This window comes from Belonocnema kinseyi, chromosome 8 (genome assembly GCF_010883055.1).
Source record: "Belonocnema kinseyi isolate 2016_QV_RU_SX_M_011 chromosome 8, B_treatae_v1, whole genome shotgun sequence".
In the NCBI taxonomy this organism is placed as follows: Eukaryota; Metazoa; Arthropoda; class Insecta; order Hymenoptera; family Cynipidae; genus Belonocnema; species Belonocnema kinseyi.
The window spans coordinates 136,441,105-136,451,103 of record NC_046664.1 but is presented as its reverse complement, the minus strand read 5'-3'; the positions used below and the strand labels follow the sequence as shown (position 1 = coordinate 136,451,103).

Sequence of the window (9,999 nt, the reverse complement as noted above, 5' to 3'; positions counted from 1 at the left end):
CCAAGCTAAGTTTACCATCAGTGCGCCTCGAAGGTGTGCCGAGAGTTGCTTACAGCGCTCCAAGTGGCTCTTGGCAAACTATATCGATGGGTGCTTTCTACGTGGAGCGGTGGGTAGAGGGGAAGTGACTTTTTTCGCCGGACACCCCGTCTATATTTATGGCGGGCAACTAAGCCCGCACCGCATCTACGTTTATAATATCTTTGCAAGCACAATGCGCATATCGAAGTCCGAAGCTGTAGTAAATTTTGGTATAGTATCTTGATTTGGAGCGGAAGTGTCTCTCTTCTCGCTCGACCAATCCGCAGTCAGCTGCCCGATTGGCGCGTTCCTTAATATAGGGTCCCTAATTCAGAATAGGCCTCAGTGAAAAGGTAACCTAAAATAAAATTTTTTGTTTTCGTTCATAATTATTAAACAAGAAAAAAATAATTCTGAAATGTATACAGATATTAATAATGGTTTCGAATTCATAATTGTAATAAAAATGATAATCCTTTTTAAATTTAAAATCGATTATTTATTTTTAAGGAGTGAAAATCATATAATTATTTTACGTTTCACTTTATAAGTCTATTTTGTGATGAGAGAAATAGTTCCCATAATTTTAGAAGTATTATATGTTGAAATTAATTTGCATGTAATTTTGAACACTTTAAATGATCGTGCTCACTAGCAAATCCAGCTATTGACGGAACGCATGCGCAATACGAAAATATACAAAAATTGGGAGCACTGACCGAGCCTGCAACAGGTTGAATGCTGCTTTTCGTAACATCTTGCATTTTGCTGTGTTTCGCGGATACCATGATCCAACGAAGCATGGGTTATTCATAAAATGTGTATTGGACGCGATGATATTGTATTTCCGTGAACGTCTCCACAGTATAAGCAATATCATAAAGCTTTTGCGTAGTACAGGAAGAAAAGTGTTCGAGGTGAAGTTACCAAAATTCCAAAGCTGGTTTCGGCCGACCAGTGCAGCATCCAACAGGTTAAGAATGTCATCTTTATGATAAGTCGTCAATGACTTCTGAAGGTTGCGGTCAGTAATATAATCCTCTTTTTCACACTCTTCTTTGTAATGATCCTTTATTTACCAATTAAATTTAAAGAACGAACGGCAGCGATGAAAATGAATCTGAGATGAGCTTAAGATTAGTGAAAGATAATACGATGTCGCTATTTAGCCCGCTAGCGAGGTGAATAGGGGCAATATTCCTTTAACTTACTAATTTTTTTCAGCAAATGCTTGTCAGGGAATCGAAATGATTTTATTGAGTGATGTTTAATTTATTGTCATTTATTGCTACCTAACATGAATTTCTGAGCTGACAGGGTTGGCATGAGATTAAGAAAAGTGGCTTCAGGTGCCGTCTTTCAGGCGCTCTATGAAAAAGGCTCATATCGGTCAGAAAATTCGAACTGAAATTTTACTTTTACGAGTTTTTATCATTAAGGGCATGCTATTCGGTGACCACGTGACCGAACCAGTCCCCGCTTATGAAAATTTTTTTTTGAGGTTCACCATATCAAAAGGCGATGATTTATCGCTATCAAAGATTGAATCTAGGCACCACAGGATGAGTAACTTACTTTGATGATAATCTTATTCTTTAAATATGGCACTTTGCATTTTAAGACCTCAATTTTTATTTATCAATTTAGCAAACTTTTCAACATGCGTATCAAGTAATTTACCAAATTCTCCCTCAGTGATGAATGTATTCCTTTCTTTTGAGTTCAAAAGCATTTTTATTTGTTATTTTAACAACTATTACAAAAAAAATATAAAAGTAAAACCTACACTTTTTTGTTGACAATTTAATTTTTTGTTTAAAAGTTTGTCTTTTTCATCGAGGATTCAATTATTTGATTAAAAATTACTTTTTATTTTGTGAAAAACTAATTTATGTAAGAGAACATTCAATTATACTATTTTTGGTAGGGAATTCATATTTCAAAGTTACTTTTTTTTTGAAAATTAAATTCTTTAAGGGGTCATATTGGCTATTGTTATACATACCAACCCTATAAAATCAGAAGCCAAATTTTAGGTAGCATTTTCTGCGTAAAATTGCATAGGGCTATAGGACTATCATAAGGCGTAAATGGGTTCCGCCGAGAAATTAATACCATTTATAATATTCACATATACATTATTGTGGGTATATAGAAAAATATTGAAATTTAATAAAAATATTAATAAGTTCAATTTTGGTGTGGTCAATTATTCTTGCAATCACCTCGCAGTCTCTCGAAATCACAGCAAAATCACTTGTAATCACCCGTAGTCAGTTACAATAACCGGCAATCACTCTTTAATTACCTGATATCAACTGAATTCACCTTGCAGTCAGGTGAAGTCAAGTGCATTCACTTTGCAATCCTATACATTTTTGCACCTGAAAACTAACTCAAACCATGTTAAAATTAATCTTGCACTTGGTACATCTTGCAATTTGTCACATATGATGATATAATACACCTGATGACTGTTTCAATACAATTTTTAAATTATTGCAATGTTCCAATTTCAATTTTTCCCCGAAAGTGCCGTGGGTTTGAAATGTTATAATGTGCCTTTCTAATGTACCATACAAATTTTTGGCCTTGAATGATTAAAAATTAGACCATTCAGGAGTTAAAATGTGCAAAATACCATATTTTTTAGAAAAGTGCCGAACGGTTTACGTAGGGTTTCAGAAAATGAGACTGGGTCTGATTAAAAAGTAATATCATCATATTCAAACTAGGGTACTGTCCTAGTTTAGTGTGGTATCTCTTTTATTTTTAGACCCATCTCTTAAAACCGACGCCTCCATTCAATATGACTGACAGCGCCTTGTATGAGACTATGCAATATGTGCCGAGTATGAGTGCATTTTTTTGCGATTTTGATAAATCTACGATATAATAAGGGAGCAAAAACGAAAATATAAATGTGTCTTTTAAGTTAATTTACGTGCATTATAGGTCTATGTGTATTCTGAAACAAGGTCGAAAAATTTAGAAAAATATACAACTTAGAGAAAAAATTAGAATATTCGTATGAATTAGAAATGTCGTTTTTTAATACGGTTTTGGCAACCGTGTATGTGAAGATAGTATGTCGTCTGCACCCTGGGGAGCTTAGAGGTTATATTTTCACGATCTTCGAATTTGTTCGATTATTTTGTGATTATCATAAAATCTTAGTTATGATCAGATTTAATTTTTATTTTATTATTATCAAAATGATTAGTATAGTGAGAAATAAGTCACTGCTTATTATTACGTTTTTATTATTGTCTAAAATATTTTAAAAGTTAAACACTTGAAACTGTTTTATTTATTTTAGAATGTACATGTGACTTTTTTTTTATTACTTCGAACTTGAATCAGCTCTCCTCAAAAGTTTCTAAAATGCAGGTAGATTCATACTCGGCACGTATTACATATAGTCTCATATGTCAGCATACAGGCTTATATTAAATGGAGGTGTCGAGATACTTACGTTTTTAACCCTCAAACGGTATACTTTAACCCAGCATACGTAAACGGTACATTGGTGAGAATTGTTTTTTTTTGCATTGTTAATATTAAATATTGAACATATAATAAACATCTAGAATCTATTACGCATATTTAGTATAATGGGAATAAACCGCTGCTGCTGTGCCTGCGTAAATGCCAACAAAATGAGCAAATTTCCCGTGCGAATTCGCACCAGTGTATCGTTTGAGGGTTAAATATACCAACATCACAGCTTATATTTAGAAAACGCGTGATTTAACAGAATAAACTCTGTATGTATGTGTCATGTATGTGCACATATTTGACAAAACGTTGTGAACATCAGAAAAAATCTTTTCATGAAAGCAAAATAATTAAATGTTTTTTTCATTGAAGCCTAAGATATTTCAGATTCAACATATTCAACTTTTTCCAAAAAAGGTGTAGATTTAACTCAATATAAAAAACATATTGTTGCATAAATTAAACATTTCTAAATTTGGAAAAACATTATTCTAGTATTTTTAATTATTGTTCACGAGCAAAAAATTTAAACACATCAAATTTGCCAGAACTTTAGAACCAATAGGAAGCTTTTTTTAATTTTCAAATTCAAAAAATAAGAGAACAGAAGATATTAATAGATTTGAAAAATGATTTTGTTCACTTTTTGTCAGATGTAAACCTACAAGACGCAAATAATGTGTGTAATATCTAGAAATGGGTCGAGCATTAAAATTTCTACTGCCTCCAGCAAATACGACGAAGCAGTACCTTCTGCTCACACGACCTACTGCAAACTCCGACCGATATTCCGGCCATAACAATGAAAATACATGTGCGCTGAAGCTGGGGGGGGGGGGAGTCAAAGAGCCACCTGGGCCTTTGAGAAAAAGTACCCCGAAATTGTATTGTTTGTTGCATAATTGAGCAGGAATAAATTATGTTTGTCGGAGGCATAGTCCGCCCCGGCGCGCAAGCATTCAAGCTTTGTTTACCTAGTATATATGAGGGCAGGTTATTCGTCCAGCATTTTTTTTTACAAATCGTAAAAGAATTGCATTTTATATTTAAGGTGTTTGAGCGTTTTTTGTTCGGTGTAAGGGATCCGGCTCGTGTTTTGTAAATGGGATATGATTTGGAAACATTGTTTAAATTTGAGACTTAGGAATATTTTCTATTTTTTAATCGGGCTGTTGTTTTGTCAGAGGAATCTGTTCTTTTGTAAAATCGAGAAAAGGCCAGTTTGTCGTTGTATGTTTTTCATTTTCCAATCTATCGCTGTTAACAATGGATTGGTCGTTAAGGGCATGTGATGCTTAGAAAATTGTCGATTTTACCAGTTTGAGGTTTCCCCGGCTTTTTTTTTCTAGAATAATAAATATTTTGTCTTAAAAATGTGGGAAATGATAGCGAAAAGCTAACGGACGTCACCACACCATTTTTTTGTAGGTTAATTCAAAAAAAGTTTTAATTTAGCAAAATGTGATTAATTTGCATAGCGCTTAGGAAATATTATCGATTTTTTTCAGTGTTAGATTCCCCCGGCTTTTTTCCTAGGATAAGAAATATTTTGCCTTCAAAATCTGAGAAATGATAGCGAACATGCTAACGGACGTCCCCGCACACTTTTTTTTTGTTTTTTTATCAAACATTTTTTGATATTGCTAACAACGTGCGTGTATATTTTGAGGTTATGTGTGTTACAATTCACCCGAGCGTTAATTCCAAACTACACAATATTTTTGGACGAAAACTTTGGTCTTACAAATAAACATAGTAACTAACCTCTCGGAACTAACCTTGTTTGCAGCCAATGAAATGGTATTTAAAATTTCCACAGAACGAAAGATTTGAAAATGAAAAGATATAAAACACAGACTGGTCTTTTATAGATTTTACAAAAGGACAGATTCATCCTTTATTGAAAACAAAAAAGTGTCTAAACGCCTTAATTATAAAATGCCATTTCTTACGATTCGCACAACTTGATTGTTACATTATTTTTGGTCCCTTGAAGTTCTGGATTTCCTGAATTTCTTCCTAATTTCCTTCGTATTAAGTCGAAAGGGTGTCAATCCATCCTGGAAAACCTGGAATTGTGAGGAAATTTTTTGATATCTGGAATAACCTTGATATGTCAGGGAATTTTTTTTAAGCCAGGGAATTTTTTCGAGCGTACTTTAGTATTTTTTTCTTCTTGTAACAAAATTATTAGGTGCGCAACTAAGTTCCCGCTGTTTGTCAATAGATGACTCTAGCACTAAAGTGCTGGAGTCTACTCTACTAAGTTGCTGGTCGATTTTGACATATTCAAAGCGTCATGAATCAAGCTTAGACATGTGGTAAACAAACCGTTTTGACACATTAGTGATTTTGTTTTTGGCATCATATACTTTTGGTATAAAAATGTATGATTTTGTGCCAAATAATCGCTATTTGCGGTATTTGCTGAATTGGAGACATGTTCAATAAGGATCAGTGTAAAACGCAAGAAGAGCTTGTTTCCGCATTAGAAGCTACCCGCCAAACCATTTCCAAGCGATTACGTGCGTCGGGAATAATTAAAAAACAAGGAACTTAGGTTCCTTATGATTTGTGCCATTTGAGCGTCGTTTTTTCGTCAACAACTGCTTCAGCGGAAAAAAATGAAGGGGTTTCTTCATCGCACCGTGACAGGTAATGTAATATGGATTCATTACAGAAACCCATAAAAAAGAAAGTCCTGGGGACTGCCCCGTCATGCTTTTACGTCGTCGGCTCGGCCGAATATTCACGCATCAACACTTCCCACAAATGACGATTATTTGACACAAAATTAGACATTTCCACACAACCAAAAGTATATGACCCCAAAGCAAAATCACTAATGTGTCAAAATGGTTTGTTTACCATATGTCTAAGTTTGGTTCATGACATTTTGAATATGTCGAAATCGACCAGAACTTATTTCTGGAGTCATCTATTGACAAACAGCGGTAACTTAATTGCGCATCTAATAAATGACGATATTTATAAGTACTCGAAAAAACATCATTCTCAGTAAACCCTTGACATACATATTTAATTAGATTGGAATTGAATGCGGGAATAAGATCGAATCAGCGTCGCCTTCTTCCCATATGCGCAGTACATAAGATCGCAGGAAGCCATGGTACGTTTCCATTATGGTTTCCACGAGCTTTGTTTTGATTTTGATCATTTCAATGAAATTCCAATACATGACTGCTCTTTTAGATTATTAAAAAAAAGCTTGAATAAAAAAATGTGAATATCTTTTGAATTGAGGACAGTTTACGATATACCTGCGATATATTACAAACGGCAATTTGTAATCACAAAATTACAAATAATGAAAAAATAAGATTTCAAGGTTATGAATAATAAAAACGATTAAACATACTTATTGTAAAAAATCACTTAGAAGTAAGGTATCGCAGGTGTACGTCGCCGATTTTGATGAACGTGATTTACATTGTAGAAGACCGAAAACTAAGCTACTCGTATTTTTTTTATCGGCGGAAAACCACTTTAAGAGAGTGAACCATCCCCTCGAATATAGGGATAAAAAGTGAGTAATTAATTGGTTCTCATAGAAGAATTTTATATTTTCAAACGAAAACAATTTGAAAAATGTTTTCACCATGAGTGATGAAAAATACTATTTTTTCCATTTCATTTAAAAATGCCATGGGCGTAAACAACCCCCAAACATAATTAAAGTAATGAATGTGGGGGATTATATTGATCCTTTAAATTATTTGATTCTTCGCAGTTGATATTGTGATTGGCTTTAGGATCGAGAAATAAGGAATGCTGGATTTTTTTACAAGTCAAACAGACGTTTCGATCCAGATGTGGGTCTTCATCAACATTTTATTCTAGAATATAGCGTGAATCTAAGCTTACTAACAATTTATAAGTAATTTTTTGTATACAATTGTTTAATTAATCATAAAATTTGAATTAATGGTGACGCTACTCGTTGCTTTTTAAGGTCCAAGTTCTTTTGGTACATATATTAATTGTTGTTTTTTTTTGCGAAGTAACATAATTAACAAATATTGTCCTACAAAGATATGGGTTCGGAATAATAATGACAAATACAGTACCCTCACACTTATCGCGAAAGTGTTGTGGGATTGGAATTCGCGTTAAGTGAGTTCCCCAACCCCATCAAAAATCTTTCTCCCCTTGCGCTTTAACCTCATATTTGATTGGTTAATGTAAAAATTTGGCAGTTGAGGAAACAAGTAGCAGAGAACATTACGAGGTTATTATGTTAAATTTCCATGCCAAACCTAAAATATTCATGGTTGATTACAATCTTTATTCAGAAAAAAAATAAAAAATTTGAGAACTTTGGACTTGATAGACATGTAAGTTTTTCCACATAAAACAATTTGGATTGAATTTGTATTTATTTACAATAGATATCAATTCGTAAATTGAAGTTACTTTATTGAATAGGTTACATTGAATGTCAACATTTTTTTAAAGGTCGGTAGTGGGATCAAAGCAAGTAGGAGAAGTTGCGATAAGTGGAGGTTACTGTAGTTTAAAAACGTTCAGTTATCAAATTTCGATTCTCATAAATATAGTCACCGGATTCTTTTGTCTAAGATGTAGATCACCAGATCATATTATTACGAAGCAGCGATTTTTTAAGCTTTTTTTATACAACAACAAAACTGCGGTAGGTAGGGGGGTTTCTGGACCATTTTTTCCGTACGATTAGCAAACTTGCGACTATAATGTAGAAGGCTGTGAGATTGTTTCGCTCCTTGTGCTGACATACGAATCACAGTGCTGTAGCCGATTCTCACTATCGATGTTGAAAATCAATACTTAAATCCGTAAATGGAAATTTTTTCACCCAAAAATATGGAACAGGATATGATATCTGATGTCGCAGTATTAAGTGAGGGTCAGCGTATTCGAAGCTTCTCGGAAATAGCATAAAACATATTTCACTTTGTCATCCTGAAAGACTCATTTCAAACCATACATTGATCAATTCTAAAAAAACCTCTTGCGCGCTAAAACAAATAACTCTAAAATTGCTTCTAGAAGCTTCCTAGGTCAGTCGCTTCACGAATTTTTTACATGTACCCTCAAAAATATTTACCCCCACTTATCAAGTCGAGAAAGCTCTCTTGTACACTAAACATATGTGACGTGAGCTAAATTAAGTAAACGTTTAAAAACCTATTTTAACTCTCATGTTAATTATTGCATCATAATAGCCAAATGCTACGCAGAAGTTTATAGAAATTTGCTAGAGGGGGTAAGCGTCTATAACAGGAGGCCAGTAAGAACCTGTTTGTGCAAATTAAGAAGGCCTGCGAAATGGCACATTTGGGTGGACGTTTCAATTCCATTGAATTTATTGGGAAGAAAAATATATAGTGTGCAATTTAAAAAAATTATCACTCATTGTGTGAAAACCTTCATGAGATCAAGTACATCATGACTTATACACCTCGAAATCAAATGCTAAAAGCAACTATATACAATCTGAATTCGTCATTCACAAAAAAAATGATCGTATGTGACACTGTTCTTTGATGGCCAAGAGAAACAACAATGAATCGACTGTGAAAATTTCCATATACACATCACTGCATCTTTTGGAAATTATATAGTGGTTTTAGAGCAAATTCAAGAAACGAAAAAATATTACCCATTTGTACGGCAAGAAACAACGTTTATTGTTCTCAAGGAATTATGTGTTTATATTGAACAGTATCTTCTGGAACAGAGTGTTATGCCATTTCAACAAAAAAATGTCATAATTGAAACAATTGCTATAGGTATTTGGCGTAATATGAAATTACCTTGTGTGAAAAGTGTCAAGTCTTATATAAACCAAAAAATTATGTAAGTTTGAAGAGTAAGGCAAGGAAAAAACTTATATTTACTAATCTCATTTGATTTGAAAATCTGTTACTTGAAATGATTACTTTTTATAATCAGAATGTGTGTGAATAAGTGATTGAGAAATTACCAGGACTCAGATGTGTGAATAGTACGTTCATGTATGTTATTAGTAAGAAAATTATAATAAAAATATAATTTAAACCAAGTGTGACTTTTTGTGTTATCTACTAGATTAAGGGTAGCTAGATATTTAAGTGAAAAGATATGTTTGACAAAAATAAATTTTATTCAGAAAAAACTTAATATTAATACAAAGATATTTATAAACTAGACTTATCTATCCATCTATTGTGAGTGTCGTCAAAACCTAACCATTTTACAAACAGCGTACTTCCACGTTTTTCAGTACTTTTTCCACAAGATAAATGGATTTTTAACTCTACCCAGTTCTTGTTCATAAAAACTACCTGTAATAGCTTTACTCTACTAATCATTAAGCATATACTAGGCAGTCTGATAAGCACCTGAAAATTCTAAGAGATGGCATTAGTATTCACTAATGTGAACCATTTTCGTCGAGCTTGATCCTTCAAATGACAACTATCAAAACTTCAGCCATTTATG

General features: G+C 33.4%; 1 protein-coding gene across 4 annotated transcripts in view; it reads left to right on the top strand.

The window, feature by feature from the left end:
• Positions 1-747: 747 nt before the first annotated feature.
• The window catches only part of LOC117177628, a 164,459-nt gene continuing 155,207 nt past the window's right edge, over positions 748-9,999 (top strand). Inside the window, exon 1 of one of the 4 annotated variants that reach the window (XM_033368415.1) lies at positions 748-1,045. The gene's annotated coding sequence lies outside the window, so the exon portion shown is untranslated. The remainder of the gene's footprint in view (positions 1,046-9,999) is intronic. The other 3 variants (XM_033368416.1, XM_033368413.1, XM_033368414.1) reach the window with 3 other exon arrangements.